At 37.0% G+C, this 25,672-nt stretch overlaps 1 long non-coding RNA gene across 6 annotated transcripts in view; it reads left to right on the top strand.

Annotated features, from left to right (window-relative positions):
* The window catches only part of LOC106017560 (uncharacterized), a 368,510-nt gene that overhangs the window by 197,796 nt on the left and 145,042 nt on the right, over positions 1 to 25,672 (top strand). The window lies entirely within an intron of this gene.

The raw sequence follows: 25,672 nt of genomic DNA, 5'->3' as shown, positions 1-25,672 counted from the left end.
ATGTTCAAATCACACAATCAACATTAACCTTGGGACAGGCCAGTAGAGCAGCAAAGCACATGCTTCAATAAAGCATGTTTAGGGCAGACTGCTTCAATGTCCATTCTTTAAGTGTATTCTTTGGAGTGTCTTGGACTCCTTGTTTTCATTTTGGAAAAAAAACGCATTAGATCAAGGTGTGTAATGTAGTTTCCTAGGAGAACTTCGTGTTCTTAACAGAATAGTGCCTATGTTTCAAAGATGAATATCCAAGGGATGTGTCATCTTTGGTGATGGGGGGAGTGGTGGAGGCAGCAAGGATTTCAGGATGAGAGTACATTCAGACAAAGGAACTGAGTAGAGGAGTACTGTTCTGCTTATATTAGCTTGTTGCCTCCACTTTATCCTTACCCTTGAAAGAACACTGTTTGGAGTCTGTGGCAAAAGATAGGGCTGACCATTATAAGCAGACTTGCTGTTGAAGGCTCTGGATCAGGCTCTTAGGTCAGGGAATATGTTCCGATGGAAATGATTGTAGTTGATGGCTGGGGCTGCAGAGAACTTTTATTTGGAACATATTCTAGCAAGTATCATAGGAGAAAATAGTTTGGGAGGCCAAATTTACCTGCAGTGAAATATTGTCAAGAAACCTCTCCTTTTCTCCAGCCCTCACCTTGTTAATTTGATGGTTATGATTTCAGTTGGTTGATTTCTTAAAACACAGTTTTTAAATAACTCGTTAAATAACCATGGGAGAACTGGAAAGTCTTTTATTTTCTTCTAGGAGTCTCTATTACTTATTTTATGCTAAACTGGTGACATTCCAATGTTTTTTTGATAAGCATGTTAGCCAAGACCAAAGACCATGGGAACAAAAAGGAAATGGCATTGTGGATTATGCAAGTAAGCATTTTTGTTTTAATTTCTGCGCAAGATGAGTGGTATTGCAAGATGATACAGACCAGAACTCATTGTTAATGCATTTTTGCTACGAAGTTCTCAGAAGACAAGGGGTTTCTGGAAACTAAGCTTTCAGACAAGGTCAAGGGTAACAAAATGTTTCTGGACACTATTCTTCAGCAGTCTAGTCTGTATTTTTCTCATAGACTGGCTGGAAGAAAAAATAGTTTCATTATCTTAGTTGAAATTTACTGCAGCATGAAAAGTATACTGTCAACTTCATTAAAAGAACTAGCAGGTACTCTCTCTTTGCCCTTTAGACTGTGTGCCTTGTTTTGCCAATTTATGATAATTTTTCTACTTAGAAAAAAAAAAAAAAGCCTTCTCTCATTTCTCTCTGTTGGCTTTACCAAAAGGTAAATGGAGGGCACACTTGTACCATGCTATACAGAGAATATCTAGTGAAACCAAACAGATGTCAAACACACAAAGTAAATAAAATACACAGGCTGTGTTTTCCTCACTAAAACCTTTGTATTTACAGAAATGCGTTTTAGGACAAGAGATAAAACAATCTAAGCTTCTGTGTGCTAACTGTTCTAAATTTATCATATTCCTTTAATTAAAGCATTTATGAGCTAGGTCACTTATGTCAAAACATCTTTCTTTGTCTTTTTGCTAGAAAGAATCTTTTGAAAGATAGGAGAGCCCAAGACAAGTGAAAGCTCTTAAGACTAACATTCATATTTAACAAATAGGTCTTTTTACATATGCAATAAATCACCCGGCATATATGTTATCTTCTGTAAATGTTCCTACGAAGTAAACTTTTTCTTTTTTCTTCTTTAATATGACTGCCTTCAACTGCATCCTATAAGTCCTACTCACAGTTCCATTATCAGACAGCTTATTTTTTCCATTTAAAGACGGAACTAATCTGCCTCTTAGATATGAAGAAGCATATCTACAATAAAGGTAGTGTTCAATTTCTGATTGTAGAACAATTGGTTTGTAGTAAAAAACTTAGAGGATTCACTATTACAAATTATAATTTAAGATGGATACTTTGTTCTGTCTTTTAGACCTTTTTGTTTTGTTCTCAGTAAGTGGATGTTGTGGTCAGTTCAAGATTTCCTCTTCAAGTAGAATTTGTGTACAGCTTAAATAAGAAAACAAAAACAACCCCTCCCTCTGAAACATATAATAGTTGCCTATCTTTGTTCTTAGGTTTTTTTTTTCCAGTGTGTGCCAATAAGTAGTGTTCTCCTGACAGATAGCTCTGTGTATAATTATCCTTCTTTGAAGTTGCTGCCAGTTACTTTTAATTAAAAGAAAACTTTCTGTAGTAACGACACTCTCTTGCAAAATGACTTCCTTTTTTTTTTTTCTCCAAGTAAAATTGTAGCCAGTATACACAGTATAGGTGATTCCTGACAGTTCCATAATATTTATTCCACTTGTTATTGACTGTCTAAGAAGAAGAAAAAAAAATGCATCCTTAAGTTAAACTCATTTGAACCTTTAGCTGCAAATATACATGGATCATTTTTGTGTGATTCTTCCACACAGAAACTGTAGAGAAGACTTAATCTGTACTTCTGTGGCTATAACCCCATGACCATTTCCTGCAATGCCTTCACTGCAGCGTGCACCAAGAATATGGCTGAAGGCAGCCACAGCTGAGTTTATACCTGCTGTGTCCAGATAGGTTGGTATAAATTTTCCTAGCTTCAGAACATGGAATTTGGCTCTAAGCTGTCTGAGTCTAGGCTCATACAAAACCCAAAGGTGGATTGCAACTTTCTTCTCAAAAAGGGCCTCAACAGATCTCTATTGATCTTTTAACACAGCAGTTTCCCAAGTCCACCACAAAAGTCTTCATGAAAGATGTGTAACTGGTTTATTATTATTATTATTTCATATCTCTAATTTGAGAATTCATTGCATGTTATAACAATATTCAAAAAGCATGACACTTTCAGTTTTTCAGGCCAGAATACACCTTTTTATACGGCACCCTTTTGAGACAGCCTCACTAAATAAAAAACTGCAGATATCTTTATGTATCCATTATGGTTCAGATTATTATCATAGTAATTTGTACAGCTGTATCTGGCTGAGACACTGTTCCTAGGTATGACTGCTGTCTACTCATGAGCTTGTTAAAATGTGTCAACAAAGATGTTTCAGTAAAAGATGAACCATTCCATATGGCAGAATATAAGCTGAAAGGAAAAATACAGAATCAATGAAATCTCTGATCACCCAGTCTCTTGTCCTCTCTTCCCTTATTCCAATGTCTTGTTACTTCTTCACTCATCCTCACCTTCTGCTGTAAGCTCAAATGGGCATGTTCAGTTTTAAAACTTAGGTGTTAGAGGTTGTTCCTCACAAAAAGAGCTTTCTGTGTGGAAAAAACAGCTTCTTCAAGGGCTGATCCAAGGGCCAGTGCTTGGAATAAGTAAGATGGTGCTTATTGTGTTTGAGTGCCCAGTAGTGCTGGTTGAATCTCTGCCTCCTCCAGTCTCTAGTGGACAGCTAAGAAAATTACTTTTGTCCTTCATGCTGTTCTTCATCTCATACCATCATACCATCCTTTTTTGCCTTCTTCCGTCATGTAGTCCTTGTGTTGGCTGTGAACTGTGAGTTTAAGTGAGGGAAGTAGGGGAAGATAGATGGTCGAGCATTATTTTTCCAGACTCTATGATTCACTCACAGCACAGCTCCACGAATTCTCACCACAGTGAGGCTGGTGGCAAACTTTGTAAAGAGTCAGAGGAAGAGCCCAGAGGCTTTAAACCAGTATTGCTACTGAACTCCCTGTGTCATCAAACCATGACATAAAAGTTAATATGCATTTCAGAGGGAAAGCTACACTATTGTTAACATCTCCATAGATTTAACGTTATGTGGATCCTTCCTCTGCTTGAAACACTTATGAACTTCAGTTTTGAATATTTTATATATATATGTCTTTTCTTCACAAGGACAGCAGCTCCTTAGGATATCAGCCATCATTTTTGCTCAAGAAACCTACTCAAATATGAAACTCAAATATGAAACTCACTCATTCAGAAATGGTATGTTTATGGGCACTGTCTCAACCAATTTTCCCATTCTAAAAAAATCAGGAAGTCATGCAGTATAAGCCATATGAATCTTGGTTAGCAGGAATACACCCCTAAGTTTTCTTCTTTTAAACCTCAGAGAGAAGGCCTAGGATGTGGGGGGAGACATTTACATGTAATTATGAACATTTTTGTTTTCAATTGCCGCTGAAAAGGATTCAAAAGGCAAGAAATTATATCTGACCAGATGATGAAAATCTATTTTTATCGCAACATCTGAACTTTCAGAATTTATCTTCTTTGCTGGAATGAAAACAAATCTCTTGAAGTTCTTTTTGCACAAATGGAATTGAGTAAAGTAGAAAGGTTTTTTAGTGGACTGGGATATCTGACCCGTTTCTCACTTGTTGTCACATAAAACTTTCTTGTTAAACCAAATGCATGTCTGCAGTCTAGCTTTGATAAAACAGCCTTTTCAAAATCTGTTTCTCAGAAATTGAAAATATTTTGACTACTTTAAATAATAAGACACAATGAAATATCCATGAGTAATTCTTACGGTTCAGGCTGTAATGTAGTTTTTACTGCAGCTAAATTGCAAATAGTTTTGGTTTTGTTCCCACAACAATTTTCACATCACATCCTAGTTGAAGGATGTCATATGTGTACAGTACATATACATAGTAATAATATGCACAGATTCAACATGATATGTATTTGGTTCTAGGACCTAATCTGGAACAGAACATCTGCAATAGCATCATTATTGCTATTTCTAGTTTTTATATCTTTGTCTTGTGTTTATTCCAGGCAGATAACTACAGACTGAGGGATTCCCCGGATTAGCTTTTTTTTTTTTTTTAATGTGGATGAGAATGCTAGTCATAAAATGAGGAACTGCTAGTCATAAAATGAGGAATTTAGTCTCATAAATGAGATTAAATTGTTCCATGACAATTCACTGTTTTTAGCACAATGGATGATTTTCTTCTGTAGCATTCAACGTATTAATGCAGGTAGGTCTGCACAAGCAGCCTAACTAGACGCTGACTAACTTGTGGGAACATGAGACACTGTTGGCATTTCATTGTTAAGGAGTGCTGTTAGGCCCAACCTTTTGGGCTTAATTTCAAGACATAGATATGCCCGTGTTTTCCTTGATTTTTCTTTTTGGAAAGTAAAATCATTAGCCTGGTAAAATGTACACACTTTTACAGGAATACTTGTGCTGTCTATTTCTACAAATAAAAAAAAAAAAAAAGCAAGTCCACTCTTGAGGTGGCTATTTGGAGACTGTCTGGAGTATCTAGCCCACAGCAGCTGTAAACTGCCTTTGTTATACTGCCTAGCTGGAAGATGTCATGCAACTTTAAAAATTAATTTCCTTTCAGTTAGCGGCTGATTACAGTTGAGGAGCTAAAATGTTGTTTTCCCTGTGCAGATTATGAGTGAACACATTCAATCAGATGTTAAATCTTACTAAGCTCAGAAACAATAGGTATAGTGATTAAAGTTTGGACAATTTGGTCATTACAAAGGAATCTTCCTTATCATCAGAAAGTAAGAAACTCGAATAGCTTGGTGTAGCCACTGGATTTGCCCAGACTAGATAGACAATGCAGGTAAATAACGTCACCGGACAGCGGTCACTTTCCTGAAAAGAAATATCAAAGTTTGACATGATGCTAATAGAGGTACTTGGCCATTCACGCACTTCAAAATAACTTTTGATAAGAGATCATTTTAGTCTCCTTTTTTATCAGGAGCACTCATACCATCTGTAAATATGAATGTGTTCATGCATGTATTTAATGTTGTCCAAATGCTGAAATGGAAATCTGATATTTAGAGGATTTCAGTTTGTGTCTGAAAGGGTTTTGCCCTGGTTGTCTTGCGTTGAAATTAACACGTCGTGAGAGTTCCTTCTGCATCATGAGAACACCTCAGTAACGTTATATAAAGAAATAAGTTCTGTTGTGAGCGGATCAGTATTATCAGCTAATTAAACCTTTTTCTGCCTTGATGAGGTCTTCCTTGTAGCTTAGGCACAGGCCCAGGGTTGAGGAAATTTGGCTTTGAATTTCCTGTTTCACAGCATGTTGCTGCTGGGTGATGGTCCTTTCTTTATGCTTTTGGCTTTCTAGATTGCAAGGGCAGTGAAACTTAATTTCGCTGACTAATGCCATGGGGAAGTCTGGGTCAGGGCCCATAGACTGCAAAAACAGAAATACCAAGAAAGTAAGAATAATGCAATATTTTTGTCCCTTTGTCCCTCAGAGAGATGAAAGGCAGGCCAGTTGTATTTTTAGATGGAGAAAGAACTGGTTGCTTGTAAGTGTCCTGGGACTATGATGTTGCTATGGTTATTTTTTTATTCATTTCTTAGATTTGAAATGACCTAGTTTTCCAATTAATAAGCCAAGTATAAGAGATAGAATAGAGACAGTTTCACAGTTCAAGTCCTCTTGAGTCGCAGTTTGTCATATAGTAAAAGCAAAGGGTCATATATTGGTTTTACTTTGTGAAATGTGTGGTGAAAAACAGTGTCACAGTGAACAATTCATCACAGGGAGGTGAGCGATATGACATCAACTCCACACTTTTCTACCCTATGAAAACTGTCTGTGCAGTACTGTTATCACCAGTGTATTGCTGGAGCAGTGTGATGGTTATGACTAGAAGACAACTGCTGTATTTAGCTGCATTTGTATTTAGCTGCTGTATTGGTCCCTCCTTTCTATCATCCAGTAAAATATCCAATGAGCTTGTCCTACACTCTCCTATGCATTTTCTGTTCCACTTGGTAAAAAATAAAAAAAAAAAAAGCACTGAAGGCACCATACTTTGTAGAGTAGCTATCTTGGTTCAGGATTGTTAGATTGAATTTCATCTCTTGTCTATCGACTGAAGTCCCAGTGTTTTTTGCCTAGATTTAAATCCCAGTATTCTAATGATGATGGTTGTTCACCAAAACAGTTAACCAAAGGAGCTAGTAAACCCACTCCTTTGGATTTCTAAATGATTCATTTTAATTCCACTTTGGAGAAAATTCTACTCTTCATTTATAAAGATGTCAGATGAAACTGCCAATGTGATCCTTTTTGGCTTTGGAGTCTAGAGATGCGTGGTAACTGACTGGAATTTATTGAAAGTGATTCGTGGTGCAGGTTTTTCTCCTGGTATAAAACATGGTAGCAGCTCTGACTTGACTGAGATGTTGCCGCTTCAGTAAACATCCTCTGCGCTCATCTTATGATAAGCTAAGTGGATAGTAGCACTTGGGGGGAAGGAGGGGGGGGGAAGGCAAAAAAATATTTCAGACAGCCAGGAAAAGCATTGTATAAAATTGCGTTTGTCCTGGGCCAGCAAAATGGCTGTTTATTTTCGTAAAAGATTTAAGTTCAGACCTTAGTATGTTTTCAGTTACTATAGTGCTTACACAGGATCTCAATCCTATCAACATACATGCTTAGAGTTTAACTATACTGATTAGGGTCAACTGAAAGCATGCATATGCTTAATAATCCGCGACCTAAGATTTTCTATGAGATTTTTTGTACAAGCTTTGTTTCTAAGTTTAAAATCCAAAGCTCTGGTTTTGAGGGTTTTTAAGTGAAAGTTCAGAATTAGTCACTTCCTCATCTGCTGCTGTGTTTCCAAGAACTCAGGCTTGGAACGAATCCCATAAAAAGGTCATTTACTGTTGGCATATTTCATAGAAATTATAGATGAAAAGTATCTGCTCGGTCATCAAGTCCATGCTTCTAATACTACTTTTGCCCTTGTTTTATTTACATATTCTTTCTCATAGGCTGCGAGTTAAATAATGTGTACTTTTTTTTTTTTTATAAGAGCAGCCTAACACATCTAATTTCTGCAATTTCTACCTATGGTTTTCCTCTTAAAGGTAATTTGTTTCCTTTCAAGTAATTACAAATAGTACATTTCCAGTCACATTATGCCAATGTCAAGACTGATAACTAACTAGTTTGATTCCACTCTTATCAACATTTTATGAAAATTAGAAGTGAAAACATCACACTGGGACCTTTAGAGTTGCTTTAAGTTGTTTTGAATAAATAACTGAGTCTCTTATAGCTCTAATGATTAGAACAGCTAAAAAGATTCCGCTACAACATAAAATGCATCTCTTTTTATGCTTTCTAAGAACCAAAGAAACCTGTTTATTTCACTTATACTGCATAGTAGCATTCTTGGAGGTGGAAGTGAATACTGGTTTAGATTCTTGCATTCCATAAGCTATACTGCGTTAGAATACCTTTTCTTTAACTAGTATTTCAGATAAATCCTATTTAGGGAGAAACATTTCAGTTTGATTTGGTGAATATCCATTCACAGTTATCATTTAGGAGAATCATTTTTACTGTCTTTTATTCTATACAAACTGGATGTTTAGTGGTAAAATATTAAAGGAGGCTCTAGCGAGATGGGGGTTGGCCTGTTCTCCCATGTGCCTGGTGACAGGACGAGGGGGAATGGGCTAAAGTTGCGTCAGGGGAGTTTTAGGTTAGATGTTAGGAAGAATTTCTTTACTGAAAGGGTTGTTAGACATTGGAACAGGCTGCCCAGGGAGGTGGTTGAGTCACCATCCCTGGAAGTCTTCAAAAGACGTTTAGATGTAGAACTTAGGGATATGGTTTAGTGGGGACTGTTAGTGTTAGGTCAGAGGTTGGACTCGATGATCTTGAGGTCTCTTCCAACCTAGAGATTCTGTGATTCTGTGTGATTCTGTGAAAATCTGTTTAAGAAATTGAAGATCCGTGGTATCTCCTCATAAGAAACAGTGTTGCTGATCAAAAGCAATTTCTAAATTCATGGATGAAGCTACTAACACTTCAAAAACAAATTAATGTCTTTTAAATGGTTTGAGAGACGGAGAAAGTGGAGGAGTCAATGGTAAAATTCTTAAATATGGTTTTGAAAAAATAATAAGTACTTGTATTTTTCACTTGGATTAGTCATAATTGGGTTTTCTATAGCATCTCTCTTCTACGGATTGAAGAGCACATTCTAAATGACAGTTTTAAATATCTGTCCCAGAGTATTCATCTGCACTTTTTTTCCAGACATTAGACCAATAAATTCGCAAAGGAAGCCTAAAATACAATAGCAGTTCTGTAATTCCCTAAGAACCAGTACAATTTCCCATTCTAACTATAATACTTTATTCTACACATCTCTTCTAAGGTTATCTCAAAGTACTTTCTAATTTCTAATGGCAAATGCCATTTTTAGCAAGACTAGGTTTCTCTTTTCCTTGCACAGTAAAACTAGAAATCTAGAACACTTATCACAAGCTCTTCTGTTCTTATAACAACTTCAGTTGGCCTCAGACAAATTATCCAATAATTCAGGATAACTGACTGTTTAACAATAAAACATAAAATGTTCACTTCTCAGCTTTGCATATGAAAACAATGCAAGGCTTCCCTCCAATATCATACCTTTGCTCAGAGAGTCACTAAGTTTTTATATTTCTGTGCTATTTTTGTGTATATGTACACAAATAGGGTATGTGAATGATGCAAACATAGAGTGAAAATAATTAAAATTAACAGATGAAGACAGAGACTGAGAGAGATGAACAAATATAGTGTCTTTGTTAATAAATCACCACCTAAAATGATTAAACAAGAAAATACAGTATATACCTATTTTCCAGTTCTCTGATAAGCAATATGGTGGGAATAATTCTTTGGCTCTCAAGTTACATTCCATGTTAGTGGGTTAGTAATGGGTCACACATGACTGATTTAACAGAATAAAGGCTAAGATTAGATTACTCTTCTTAATAAAGTGAGCATACTTTAGATGAGACTGTTTTGTCTATTAATCAAAATTATGCATGTGGTGCCAGGCATCCTTCTCTTTTAAATGTACCTCATTGAAAATACAGGGAGTTAAACAATCTGACCATGTGGAAGTATATTGTAGCTTCTGTGTTTTTATATATATCATGAGAAAAACAGCAATGTGGTGTATAAGGTTGGCTTCTAGGTACCAGTTTCAAATATTAAACTAGTGCCCATAGTATTTTCTTCATATATAAACAGAATACAGAGTATTTATGTGTAAATAGTCAGCAGAAAGGAGAAAAAATCGTTACCAACTATAACAAATAAGGCTTTGAGGTTGAGACAGAACTGGAATTCAGAAGATCTAACTTCTGATTTATTTTTTTTTGTTTTTCTTTAATTGAGCCAAATTACTTCAGGCTAGCTGCTAGTTATAACAACAGGATACTCAAGTAGTTGCCAATTGCATTCCTTTATCTGTACAAAGGATTAGCAATTCCTTAGGACCTAATGGCTATGAGAATGTGTGAATTTTGAGTTTCTCAGATGCTAGGCAAAGCAACAATACTGGAAAGGATAAAACATGAAAATGAGAATGGCAGATTCTCTGTGAGGCAATGTATGTATTATCCTTTGATCACCTGTGAAATGCACTCATTTTGCCACTTAACATCCAATTCATGTTTGCAACTGTGAATCACAGAATGGCTTAGGTTGAAAGGGACCTCTGGAGGTTTTATGGTCCAACCCCTCTTTTCAAGTATGATCACCTAGAACAGAAAGGACCATGTCGAGATAGCTTTTTAATATCTCCTAGGACAGTGACTCCTCAGCTTCTCAAGAAAACCTGTGCCAGAGCAAGGCTATTTCCAGTGGTGCACAGTAATACAAGAGGTAACAGGCACAAATTGAAACACGGGAGAGTCCATCTGAATATCAGGAAGCACTTTTTAACTGTGAGGGTGACTGAGTGCTGGAAGCTGTCTGATTTTTAAAAGGCCTCAGTCAGTTAGGCCAGGCGGTTGGGTTCAAAATATGGCATCAGAGCAGGTAACACCTGAGAGGGTAAATGTGAGGAGAAGACCCAACAACATCTGGAATTAGTCTGGAAGGAGGAAAGTTGACAACAACCTTCAAAATAGGTTAGAACAATCAAGGAAAGAATGATGACCTGCCCTGTATAACATATTGCTGGGTAATGTTGCCAGATGAGTTAATAACGCCACGGCCTGATTAAACCACATCCTTTGCATCGTGCCTTCCTGCACAGTCAAGCTGTGTTCTTTCTGGCTTGTATGGTATCATCAATAATACAGATTCAACAACTACATCATCTGTTGGTGGTGCATGAGTTAAAATAGAATACAGCTCACTTCCTTTTTGCTGTATTTGGTTGCGCAGAGCTAACAGGAGTAAAAAATGGTGACAATTTATTTTTATCACTTAAGTGAGTACATTTGGACTGACTACATATGGAGAACAGATCTACCGAATAAGACTTTTGCCTAGTAACTTTTTCTGACTGTGCCACATTTAATAATTGTGGATGAAATGCTGGCTTTACATTTGAAAAAATGTTGACAAAGTATCTTTCACAAATAGGAACATGCTCGCATAATTCTAAACATATGCTACACTCCTTTCCCACATCTACATCTGTTTCTTTAATTGATAATGTATTTTAATTATTTTAACTTATAAATATACACTAGGGCTGATAAACACGTTTTCTCTCAGATGTTTCTGGAAATAAAACTGTTTTCATGGTTACTTTTCTATTAAAATATTTGTTTCCTATGGATGAAAAAAAACAACCAAACTAAAAACAAACAAACAAAAACTCCAAAACTTTATAATGGATTTATTTCTATTAAATTTTGCTGTATAAAACTATGCCAAGGTGCAAAGTGTTCAAATATAAATAGTGAGATGAACTCCAGCGTAAAAAAAGGAAGATCACAATACATAATACATAGGAGAGTGTGCTACTGTGCAGTACATTCATTTTTTGTTCAGAAGCAAAGAAATGATGCTATTATATATATATATATATATATATATGATGCTATTACATATATATAATTAGCTACAAGTTAATTCTGGTGAATTGCTGAAGCAACACAGCAGCAATGACACAAGCTGTAGAGTTCTAGCACTTATCTCAAGACATAACTGAAACAATCTAGAATTAGAAAAAGCAATCACTGAACATACTAAATTAGCCCCTGCCACTGCTGACAGGTGAATGTCTATATCTGAAGATCTCTATTTCACAAGGTTATGTCTTTGCATAGTACCAAGTCCTTTTCCTTTCTCAATTAAATTCATGGTAGATTGATAAGGGCTTAATTTTTCAAAGAGAGGGAAAGGATTAGCTATTACGCCAAATATGGGTAAGAATTGCAAGTGATGTCCCACCCAGTCTGGCACTGATACTCCTAAAGGTTTTCTTCAGTGATGGCCTTATCAGTCAACTCTTTGCTTTTATTTACTTTAGCAGTTCCTTCAAAAATTCATTCCAACATCTGACTAAAATCGAGAGAGAAGTAAATGTATCTGCTCAATCTCATTAGTTAACAGAGACATACAATGATTTGATATCAGTTTATGTCAGACTATTCTATAATTAAGCACAGACCATCATCAATTCTCTGTAAGAGTGACCTGGAAGGTTGAAATGTTTTTCTGTTTAATGAAATACAATTGAATTAGGATGAAGATTTTAGGCCAAATGTTTTGATGGTGTCTTGAGTCATAGCTCCACCAGAATCAGTGGAGTCTCACAGCAGCAGCAAATTTACCATTTTATGCAGATGCCTTCCATATTTTAATTACAAAAGCTGCTACTTCCTTATACTCAATTATCGTTACATCTCAGTAGTGAAAGCCCTGACTTTTTAAAAATTAATTTAATGACTGAGTGGTGTTGGCATCTAAAATAAAATGCTCTGACTTTGACCAAAGTCACAAATATGTCTTGAGAACAGCCAGACAGCCTGTATTCCCACACTGAGTGAGAAAGGCTGGCATATCATAATTGAAACGCATGGCTAAATAAACAATTAATGCTATAAATTAAAACTCATGGTTTAAAAATGACTAATGTAATAAATTGCAACAATTGAATGTAAACATGGAGCGTCAAATAAATTGTATTTTTTTGGGCCCCAAGTCAGTAAAATAGTTACTAACAGGCTTACAGATTATTTCAGTTCTCTTGAGATTTGTAGATTTCATCTTTGCCCAGAGAAGCTGTGGATGCCCCATCCCTGGAGGTCTTCGAGGCCAGGTTGGACAAGGCCCTGAGCAACCTGATCTAGTGGGTGGTATCCCCATCCATGGCAGGGGGATTAGGATCTTTAAGGTCTCTTCCAAACCAAGTTGTTCTGTTAGTCTATGATGTATGATCTTCGCTGAGAATAGGTGACTTACAATCTATCATTCTTTCAGTGAATTGATCAGAGCTTGCTCTTTCTTTTTAAAGTGAATCCAGTGATGCTGATGTCCTCCTTTTCACATTTATAATTAATGTTTAGAATACTTAGAGAATCATAGAATGGCTTGGGTTGAAAGGCCTCCAACCTGGCCTTGAATACTTCCAGAGATGGGGTATCCAGAGCTTCTCTGGGAAACCTGTTCCAGGGCCTCACCACACACAGAGTAAAAAATTTCTTCCTTATATCTAATATAAATCTGTTTTTTTTTTTGCTTGTTTTTTTTTTTTTTGTTGTTTGTTTGTTTGTTTTGTTTTGTTTTTAGTTTAAAGCTATTATTCCTAGTCTTATCACTGCACTCCCCAACAAAGTTTCCCCAGCTTTCCTGTAGGCCCCCTTTATGTACTGGTTGTTATAAGGTCTCCCTGCAGCCTTCTCTTCTCCAGGCTGAAGAATTCTATGATTCTATGTTATTATGAATGTCAAATCATTTCTCTTCACATTTTTGACCTTTATCCAACATATATCTTGAGTTTGTTCATTTACGTTCAAATACTTTTATACATGAAGTTCTGTGCCTATTCTTTTCCACACATCTTTTTTATTATTCTGTAGATTTTAATAAGGGAAATGGAACTGACCATATGAAACGAAAGATGTTGTCTGCTACTAGGGAGCATAAGTAGCTGCAGATAAAAAGGTTATGGCAGCTTGTTTCCTCCTCCTCTTTAATGATGAGACCATTGTGGTTTCTGCTTGGTGTGTCTTTGCCTAGCCTGCAAAGTCACATTCAAAGAAGGGAGCGTTAGAAACACTCTTTCACCCTGGTTACATGGTGCAGGTGAGAACTGGCAGCAGCCTTACTTTCTAGAAAAATTGCTTACATTTGCATGTGAAATTCTTGGAATACTCTTCTAGTGAGCCCACTGGCATTTCCCCTTTGAGAAGGAATTATTTTAGTTTCTTAAGATTTTGTATCCATTATACCTGAATTCTGCATAGAAATAAGACTCCATGATACATAAAGTAGACCGCTCAAGGTAGGGAAGAATGTCACAGCTTTATTGCTTTTTGTCCTAAATGCTTCTTTTGTGCTTCTGCCTCAATGACACAAACAGGTTATTGCAAGAGAAACAGGAGCAGAAAGCAGCAAACGAAATGCTGTTCCCAACACCCCTAACTCTTTAGCAAGCACTATTCTGGACATTCTTCATGGAAATGCTAAGCACCTAAACCATGGCTACTTTAAATATTGAACTCTGAATAAATTAGGTTTAATCACTCTTGGGTGTAAGCATAGTCAGAGAAGAGAAATAGGTACTTCCAGACTTTGACCTATAGGGTCCTGAACATAACTTTTTTTTTTTTTTTTTTTTTGGTCAAGAGTCACAGATTAAGCAGCTTCCATGGATAACAACATATTCCGTTTCTCTTTCTCTTTCTTTTGTACCAGTACAACTGTGATGCTATACTGTGAACCCAGAAGTGGACTAAAAGTAATTATTTTCATCATTAAAATATACAATGTATTTCCACTGAAAGACATACAAAACCAGAGAGCAACAAGCCAGACAAAAAAAAAAGTCACAATTTCATATTTTGGATCAGTGTATACTGAATGAACTACTTTTTAAAAAAAATACCTCAAGTTCTGTATATCAAAAAATATTTTGCTACTACTGAGAAACCAGTAGCGAGTCTTTGACATAAAAATATAATGGGATCTGTATTTTGGTTTGTAAGGAGAGATGAGTTTTACTGTTGTTGCTAGATTTTCTGTGGTCTTCTGCACTGTACTGCTTGATGATTTCATATATATTCATGACTTTTTACATTGTCAAAATGGATGTTATCCTACTCCTGTTCAAGTAGATCAAGTGTATGGCGTATGTATATAAAAATAGTTATTGATGCAAGATGAAGCCTAATTGTCCTCTGACACAGTGAATTGCTGTTTATATTTTGTGTGTAAGAAGCAGTAAGGAAACATTAAATGATTAAAAGTTTCATCTAGTATTATATCTATAAACATGTTGCTGAGGGTCAGAACTGAACTATCCTTTGCCTCAGGCCAGTATGTTATCTTTGCTTTCAAATTAAAGTTCTCGATTGAACCTAATATAGAATTTCCTCTATAATAGCTCAAATATCTGTGAATTTCTATGAGCTTGGTGACTTTAATTTTCACCTTTTGTGTCCAATAGGATGACAATATTAGTTTTCATTTATTTTCTCACACATTCACGGAATCACAGAATGGTTGAGGTTGGAAGGAACCTTTGGAAGTCATTTGGTTCAGCTCTTCTGCTCAAGCAGGAACACCTACAGCCAGTTTTCCAGGACCACATCCAGGTGGCTTTTGAGTATCTCCAAGGATGGAGACTCTACAACTCCTCTGGGCAACCTGTGCCAGTGCTTGGGCACTCTCACAACAGAAAATTGTATCCTTATGTACAAATGGACCCTCCTATGTTTCAGTTTGCACCTATAGACTCTTGTCCTGTTACTGGGCACCACTGAAAAGAGCCTATCCTCTCTGCACCTTCCCTTCAGGATTTTATATGCATTGTTAAGATTCTCCCCTGAGCCTTCTCTTCTCCAGTGTACACAGTCCCAGATTTCTCAGCTTCTCATCATGTGAGAAATGTTCCAGCCCCTTAATAATCTCTGTGGCCCTTCGTTGGACTTTCACCAGTACACCCATGTTTCTCTTGTACTGAAAAGCCCAGAACTGGACACATTAATCCAGGTGTTACCTTGCCAGTGCTGAATAGAGGGGAAGAATCACCTCCCTCAACCTGCTAGCAATACTCCTTATAATGCACCCTAGGATACCATTAGTATTCTTTGCTTCAAGGACACAGTTCTAGCCTGTGTTCAGCTTGTTGCCCACCATGATTACCAGATCCTTTCTGCAGAGCTGCTTTTTAGCTGCATGACAGCCAGTGTATACTGGTGCCTGTAGTTGCTCCTCCACAGGTTGTGGAGCTCTGTGAGGTTCCTGTCAACCCACTTCTCCAGCCTGTCAAGGTCCCTCAGGATAGCAGCACAACCATCTGGTATATTAACCACTCCTCCCGTTTTTGTCTCATGAGCAAACTTGCTGAGGGTGTGCTGCTGAGCCCTGTCATCCCAATCATTAATGAAGATGTTGCATAGGATTGGACTTGGTGTTGACCCTGTGGCACACTACTGGTTATTGGTTCCCAACTAAACTTGTGCCACTGATTACCACCGTCTGGGCATGGCAATTCAGCTAGTTTTCAGCTTATGTCACTGTCTACTTATCCAGCCCATGTTTCAGCAACTTTTCTCTGTATTATGGGATACTGTCCCCTCATCTAGCAGGCCAGTCTTTTTGTCATAGACAGCTATCAAGCTGGTCATGCATGAATCCATGCTGAAGATTTTCTTGTCCTCGTGCCCAGCTTTCCAGGATTATCTGCTCCATAACCTTGACAGGGATCAAGGTGAGTCTTGCTGGACTGTAGTTCCCTCGGTCCTTCTTGCTCTTCTTGCAGATGGGAATGACACTTGCTTTCCTTCAGTCTTTTTTTGGTTTTCCTCCAGTCCTTGTAGCGTCTGGTCACAAAAACATGACCAATATATAATATCCAAAAGTACTGAATGGGTGTTGAGATTGTGTCACAAAATGACAAAAGTCATGCACAGTTAAGTGGAACATGTACCATGCTGGCCAGTACAACACTACAGTAAATGAGGCATTTTTAGAAAGCAAGTTTAGTGCATTCATTTTTCTTCTTCAGTATTGCTGACTTACTGTCTAGACTCTAATGAAATCTTAGATTTGCTTAGAACTGTCCCTTCTGGAGCTAGCCCAGTCCTTGGGTAAAACTAGATACCCTGGGGACCTATTAGTGTGGTCATGCTGTTTCTTTAAGTAGCAGTCAGCTTACAGTACAGTCCTGAAAAGTCCATGAAATCCAATTGTGTTACAACTTTGCATTGTTAGGCTACGCACAATTCGTCAGAGTATACTACTCATGGATCTGACCACAGGGAAAGTTTAGGGAAAACTTAATGTTGAGTTTATGGAAAATATATTGCCCTGTAAATTAGCACAAACAGTGGAACAGTAAACAGGTTTGAGTTAAAATCTAACTTCTCTACAGTTTCAAAATCCCAATTTCTTCTTGTATCTTTCCAGTGCAGTTTTAATTTCTAGGCTTCACAATTATGCCAAACTCTCACTAAAATAACAGGAAAACAATTTTAGAAAGAATTTTATAATTATTATTTTTTTTAGTATTTGTTGTCTCTAAATGTATGTGATTTTTTTTTCCCTGTTGTATTCTCAAAATATCAAGAGGGAGCATTAGTAAAAAAATAAATTAGTAACCACAAAAACAGCTCAATCCTAACTGCACAATCATATGTAATCTTGTTGGATTGAGTACACAAAAAAAATTAAGCATAAGCGTGTTCAATATCCAAAAGAGATGACGATAATCCAAAAAGACCTAATTTACATCATTGTTACTATGAAAGTGTCTCTGTGAATAAGTGTATGACAACACCAAAAGAATGTGCTAAAAAAAGTCAGAATTTTCTTTATTGTTTGACCTATTCAAAAGTTTTATACTCACTTAATTTACTTAACTAATTTTACTGATGATTTTTGTTATTTTCTCATTGTGATGGAAAACAAATTCTGAAAAGTAACACAGTATAATGAATTTTGGGTTTAGGTGAAAAGCCCATCCTTTTATAAAAACAATATTTTATTACAAATCCAGGTAACTACATTGTAGGAAAGAGAAATTTTCTCAAGTATGCTGTTAAAATGTTACTGGTAATACACATGATTATTTTACTAGTTTATTTAGTCATATTATTGTTATGAGAAAGAAAAAAATAAAAAGCTTAAACTTTGAATGCTAATAGGTGGCAGATAATTGAGTATGTGTTCGGCTGAAATTGAAGTCCCAAACTCTTCAGTTAACAAAGTGACTTGACACTAAAAAGGTGGCTGTGCCACCTAATATGCTGTGGTTTTGCAGATAGGCTATTTAGACTGGGAAAACTGGGGGCTTAGGGTCGTGGAATGAAGGTCTGGTGTCATTAGAGAAAGAATCCTGAAAGGGAAAAGTGGTCTGGAAAAAAAAAAAAAAAAAAGGTGAAGATGTCAGCCAGAAGAAAGATGCAAAGTGTGGGAAGACCCTGGTGATCTTAGAGATGGGGCGTGTCTAGGGATCCAGGCCACTAACACCTACCCTTGGTAACTCTGTGGCTGCACAGTACAAACAAGCATGACTTTCTGCCCAGTTTTCCTGGACAAGCAGGGCTCTCTCAGCTGGGAGGAGAAATTGAGAACTAGTAAACATAAGGTTGGGACAGTAAGCAAGTGAGCATGTGCATGTCAAACAATTAAGCAGTGTAAAATCTCTCATCTTGCTGGTTCTTTAGTGAACCCTTGTACCCAGATCCCCTGGAGGCTGTCGTTTAGTTTGTCTCACCTGTGACGATTTTCTTTTCTGCTTTTGACTTCCTAGCTGTGCAATGGTATTAAGTATCACTAAAATGCCTATATAAGCAGACTTTAAACACCAGTTAATCTGATCAGTGTCAGAAAAAAAAAAAAAAAAAAAAAGGAAAGAAAATTGAAAATATAATTTTTACACAATTTTTGAAGATTACTTTTACATACAAGGGTAATAATACTTTGACCAGAATTTATCTGAGCAGTCTCTGCAGAAAATTATTCCTTCTCTGCATTAACACTCAGTGAACCTTGTATTCACTTAATGTGAGCACAATGGGATCAGCTGTCTTGTCAAGTTAATCTATAACATTAATGCAGTGTTTTATCCCTCTTTCTCAGGCTTCATGCACATAAAACTTTAATATATAGTTTTCAGCAGAATGTTCTTGTGTCCATCAGTTACAGATGCATGGTTTTATCCCTGGACCGGTAAACAGCCTGTATACCTTGCTGTTACTATGTGTGGTTGATTCCTAAATCTTTTATAAGAGCCTGCAAATTAAAGAACCTGTAAATTAAAATTGGGGCCAGTCCTCTTTAATATCTTTACTGATGATTTGGATGATGGGATCAAGTACACCCTCAGTAAGTTTGCAGATGACACCAACCTAGATGCGTGTGTCGATCTGCTCAAGGGTAGGAAGGCTCTGCAGGAGGATCTGGATAGGCTGGACTGATGGGCTGAGGCCAACTGTATGAAGTTCAACAAGGCCAAGTGCCGGGTCCTGCACCTGTGGCAAAACAACCCCAAGCAGAACTACAGGCTGGGAGATGAGTGGTTGGAGAGCTGCCAGGCAGAGAAGGACCTGGGAGTATTGGTTGTACTTGGAGTATTGGTTGTACTTGGCTCTGCTGAGGCTCACCTTGAGTACTGTGTTCAGTTTTGGGCCCCTTGCTACAAGAAGGACATCGAGGTGCTTGAGAGATGCCAGAGAAGGGCAACGAGGCTGGTGAGGGGTCTGGAGAAAAAGTCCTACGAGGAGTGGCTGAGGGAACTGGGATTGTTCAGCCTGGAGAAGAGGAGGCTCAGGGGCGACCTTATCGCTCTGTACAGGTACAATAAAGGAGGCTGTAGTGAGGTGGGGGTTGGCCTGTTCTCCCACGTGCCTGGAAACAGGATGAGGGAGAATGGGCTGAAGTTGCACCAGGGGAGGTTTAAGTTGGATATTAGGAAAAACCACCAGGGGAGGTTTAAGTTGGATATTAGGAAAAACCTCTTTACTGAGAGGGTTATGAGGCATTGGAACGGGCTGCCCAGGGAAGTGGTTGAGTCACCATCCCTGGAGGTCTTTAAAAGACGTTTAGATGTAGTGCTTAGTGATATGGTTTAGTGGAGGACTGGTTAGTGTTAGGTCAGAGGTTGGACTAGGTGATCTTAGAGGTCTCTTCCAACCTAGACGATTCTGTGATTAAAATGTTTTCTGTATGTATACTGACAATCAGTGTCTGGAATGCGCTTCAGTGCATATTACTACTTATGAAGTATTTCTGGTTGGTTCTTATGCCAGTTTGATAGAAAATAAAATCTTTTTGGAAAGTCTGAGGTTTGCCTTACAAGAGATGGCTGTGGTAATATCTGGCATTAAAAATGCGTGGTTAAATTTTTTGGGGCTTGAGCTGGAGTGTCTTACAGTTCTTTCACAGACTCTCTGTATAGGGCTTGAGTTTTGTCTTTAATCAACAGCTGGCTGTTAGGGCTGCCACTGATTCCTGACCGGTAATTACCCCTGAACACCATACTGCCAGCTGGCTTCTCAGTCTCTCCTGATATGCATGCTAGAAGGTTGAAAGTGGCAAGAAATCCTTTACAAAGGTACCATGAGATTTGTACAAATCAATCCAAACTCTGAAAGCACTAGGCCTGTTCTCCCTCCACTCCCCCCGTTCGTTTTCCCTTCAAGTTGTTCTCTGCATTTCAGGTTTTAATTAGGACTAACAGTATGAAAACAAGCAAGTTTGCTTGAACCTGCCTCCAGAAGAAGATCCACTGGCAAACTGAACGTGTAACGGCCTTGCTGATGAGGCCCATGCTTTTCTAGTAGCTTCTCTGATAATGTGTTTTAGTAGAAACTGTGTAAGGTTTCTGAAGTAATGCATTTATTTCTGTAAGTTGCAACCATACATGCACTTCATCGGTGTTATAGATTTTAGTTGTCAGGAAATGTTTACTTCATTGTCAACTCAGTCTACTGTAGTTTTGAATTTTGAACTGCATAGCACTGCCAGCCACCAACCATACATTTATATTCCAGTATGAATGATGATTGCAAGCTGCGAGTTAGTTTCAGTTCTCTAGCCCTTTCATCTGAGAAAAGCAACTTTTTAAAAACATGCCATGTCCCTCAGGTATGTGTTTTAGTAAACAAATATTCAAAGGGAAAGTAAGAACAACTACAGTTTTCATTGTTGTTATTATTCATTCTGCAGACAGCTCCTTTTAGAGCTGGCCACAATAAATAGCTAAACCTAGTTTTATCCTTTAGCTGGGGGAAATAGTCTCACATCTGTTAAAAGATTATCACCTGATTAGAACAACTGAGATCAGAAACACTTTACATCAAGCTCAGGTCTCAGTAAAGCACACTCTCTGGTCCACTGCCACAGTACAAGCAGACAGGATGCTCACATGGAAGGGCAGGGATATTTTGAATAGCTACACTAAGTATTTGGTGAACAGGTGACTGGAACTGTGGATTTTAGGGCAAAGAGCAAACATGGGAGTGCTTTAAAGATGAGCTTCTGTGCATATTTGTGTTCTGTTCATTGGAGAATGAAAAGTAGATCCAAGAGTTTTTAGAAGTTTTCTGATTTTCCTGAACTAAACTATATGCCTTTTTAATGGCTCAGATCTTTTCTTTTATTTTTTCATGTTATCATGAAATGCATCTTTCAGTATTGCTATAGTAAATACTTTAATCTAATAACCACAAGAGCTTTACAAGGAAAAAACAAAAACAAAACCAAAAAAAAATCCACTATATTATTAACATAGACTGTTGAGAAAAATCCTTTTTAAAATTATCAGATTTCCATTGAGAAAAATCCTTTTTAAGATGAGCAGATATTCGGTATGTAATATTAAGTATTTTTTTTGGATAATTACATTAAGTCTAAAAAGATAATCAGATCAAATCCACAACAGTGTGGCAGAGACTAAGATGTTTTGGGTTTTTGTGGTTTGCTTTGTTGTTATTTTTTTTTTTTTTAGCATTTAGTGGCCCTTGCTTACCTGTTATGCTCACATTAATTGCCCTTTTCTAATCTTGTCTCCATTTCGTACCTGAAATTCAACTACACAGATGCTGAACTGAGTCTTTATGTGTACAAACAATTTATATGTAACAGTCTTCACTGATTTAAACCAATGATGGGTAGTATTTTCCTATAAGGTTATGACATGGAAAGCTTTCTTCTCTAATTGAAGAAGAAAATTAATATGCAGCAGAAACAAGGGTTATGCTATTTAGTTCCTGAGAAATTTTTCTCCATATCTTAGAAAAATGTCTAGGCTGTAACTGAATTTTGTTAATTATAGAATCATAGAATCATAGAATATCCTGAGTTGGAAGGGACCCTTAAGGATCATCAAGTCCAACTCTTGACACCGCATAGGTCTACCCAAAAGTTCAGACCATGTGACTAAGCGCACAGTCCAATCTCTTCTTAATTCTTGCCCGTGACTCAGAATCATCCTTGAAATTTTCCCTATGTTTGTTGCTTAGAAGCTTACCTCAGTTTAAAACAAGAGGTTCTATTTCAGTTCAGGAACCTGACTGCATATCTTCATAGGTATTTAGGTCTTAAGCTGTTTTGGTGTCTCTTTTCCAATTAAATTGGTAGAAGATATCATCTTAAATTATTTTGTGGTTCTCAATCTAAACCTTAGTTTAGCAGCAATTGAATAATCCTTGTTAGGTTGCAGTCAGTAGTGGAGGACAAATTCTGGCAATGCCGTTATTGCAGGCTGATTACATGTCTGGCTGAATTACATGTCTGGAATTTTGTATGAATTTGCTCAATTTTAGTCATGAGGAAGATGTAAATTTTTAAAATGAGTCCTCATAAATGGATGACAGTAACTTCAGACTAGAGAGAAAAAAAAAATAACTCATGCACAGGTCAGTCTAGGATTATGCACAAAGTTTGAAGTGGAGGAAGGAAAGGAACAGGGCATTGCAAGTAGCACAATTCATGAAGCAGAATGTTATTTATAGGGAGTTAACTCCCGAGAAAAATGCAGTAAGCTATGATATGGCCTGGTCATGAGGAGTACAAAGTTCTATGTTCACTTTGCACTTTCAGAAATCAATTTCTGACTGGTAATTTCAGTTACTCTATTATTAAGCCTCTGGTGGGGTGTTCAAAGAAGAAAGAGGCAACCCTGAAATGTGATCCACGGTTACCAAAATGGCTACATCAGCCTGTGCAAACTTCAAAAATTCAGAAGGAAATTACTGCAGCCTTCAGAATGCTTGAGTATATATGTAGTGACAAGAGCCATGCTAAAGCCAATTTAAAATAAAATTAATGATTATTAATGTTAAATGCAAAAAAAAAAAAAAAAAGTGGTAATAAGTCTTTTTTTTGTTTCCTACCACTGCATTTCATACTCAAGCATATGTCACCTACAGAACTGGGTGCATGCTTTTAAAATAACATTTGTCTTGTTAAACAATGTGAAAAATGCATTGTTTGTTTAAATAAGGTGCTACAGTTAACCTTGTCATAGAGAAGAAAAACAAAAAACAGAATGACTTCCAAGATGAGAGATGAAAGAACTAAGATATCTGAAGTTACAAACTAGGATCAACAGAGCATTTTGCATGAAAAGCAATACTTCAGAAATAGGAATTCAACTATAATTTTTTGGTAAAAGTGTCCAAAATGTTTGTCAAACAATTTCACCTGAGCTCAGCTTCTCAGTTGCTCATCAGATGAGACGTAAGATGTATTTCTCTCTTGCAGTGCAGGAGGCAGCTTTCTGTATGTGCCTCACATAGACAAGTCCAGGAGACAAGCCTATTGTCTGTTTTACCATTCCTAGATATTCCGTGTTAGAGGATCAACTGGAATAGCAGCTGCTGTTCTGTTATTTGAAATGTAGACACCAAAATAATAGTATACCCTGGTAATGTACAGTAGCAGATTCCTTCCCAGAGCTGTAAGGTTGTATACAAAATTAAGTCCTCAAAATGATGTGGTAGGTAAATTCAGTTTGATTGCCAAAGCCTTTGGAAGCAAGGATCCAAGAGTAAATGTAATGAAACTCATTGTTATTTGGTTATTAGAGATGACACTGTAGTTTCTATTAGCTTGTTTCATAAAATATTTTGTTTTGCTGCCTCTGTGCTTGGATCTTTAACTTAGTTAACATCTCCTGTGAGTATAATCCACAAACATTCGAGACTGTACTGCATTCATAAGGATATTTTGCATGGAATATGATTTAATATGGTCGTATATATATGCTTTGAGTTCTTTATCATACTGTTTATATCTATTAAGTGAATTGACATTTTTTTAAGTCAGTTTATGAAAATACTGTGTTTGAACATCTGTCAAGGGATGAAGATTAGCTGAATAGACATAGGATGCCAGCACATTATATTTCATGTTATCCTGTATAGTGTAATTATCTTGATCCTCAAACAACTCTGCTAAACTTATGCAGACTTGTTGTTACTGTAAATTCAAAATTTATTTCATTTGAATCTAAATTAAACTGGTATGTAATAAGGCTTTCTTCCCTCTAAGTCTTCTCTCTTTTTTCTTTTTTTTTTTTAACATTTATAGATGATTATAAAGCAGTAAAACACACATTCAGATTTTATTTAAAAGACAAACTTGTTAAAATTCGTTCAGCTTTGAGAGAGTATAGTAATTTTTTTCTGAGATGAAATTTGTTTGAAGAAATGGATAAACTAAGTAGCCAAACTTGGCAGAAATGTATGCCACAGACAGTAGATATTCATTGGAATGAGAAATACATCTGAATCTTATTGGCTGGTTTAAGAGCTACTGAACAATCATGGCATCAGGGAAAAATTAAAAAGGAAGGGATAGAATCCTTGATCCACACTTGTAAAGGTGTTCTGTGAGTTTCCCTAGGTCTTTGCAACCACTGATTGACCATTGAGGATGAGTAAAATGTTTGGCTTAGTCAATGGCAACAACCTGCACAAGAACAATTAGTCATCATATTTTACTTTTACTGATAGTGAGCAGACAAAAAAGCTGCTGTGATCTTCAGAAAGGTGTAATTCACACAGGTGTACCTTTGGAGTAGCTCCATTCCAGGTGTAAGGATAAGAATTCTTCAGTAATTGCGCTCCACCACAGAAACAGTCTTCATCCCAAGCTGCTTTGCTTTATTTTAGGAGTTATTTTGTTACCACAACACTGTATAAAACAATCAAAGAGATGGAGTGAAAAGGTTGTTAGGACACTGGGAACAGGCCAAAGTCTCCAGGGCAGGCCAAGTCTTAGCATCTGGACTGGGGCTTGTGGCTGGTGGAAGACTGTGAAAAGAAAGGACAAGGAGGGAGATTGTCTTGAGGTCTGGCCATTCTAGTCATATTTCACAAAAAGGACAATAGAATAGCGAGCAACCCCAAGAATGTTTATGTGGAATGTATAACCCTTTACCATTGATATTAACCAGAAAGAGAAGGGAACCCATCACTCTTCCTGATGGCAAATTTGTGAATCTGAGTATGTAAATCATGTATTTGTGTGAATTTGGACTCAGTATTGCTCATTATATGCTGCTTTACATGAAGTGTTGTGAAAAATATGATAAATTAATAATACAAAATATAAAGCAAGACTATTTTGATGCCCCCAATAACAAAAAATAATCCAGCTTTATGCAAGGTCATTACCTTACAATTAGGTAAAAGTTACAATTTTCTGATGTGTTGAGCACAAAGATGTATACTGTTACCACATGCATTCAGCAGACCTACTGCTTTG

The sequence above is a fragment of the Anas platyrhynchos genome, chromosome 5 (assembly GCF_047663525.1).
Source record: "Anas platyrhynchos isolate ZD024472 breed Pekin duck chromosome 5, IASCAAS_PekinDuck_T2T, whole genome shotgun sequence".
NCBI classification, from domain to species: domain Eukaryota; kingdom Metazoa; phylum Chordata; class Aves; order Anseriformes; family Anatidae; genus Anas; species Anas platyrhynchos.
The sequence above is the reverse complement of the archived record's forward strand: the minus strand, read 5'-3'. Positions and strand labels throughout refer to the sequence as shown.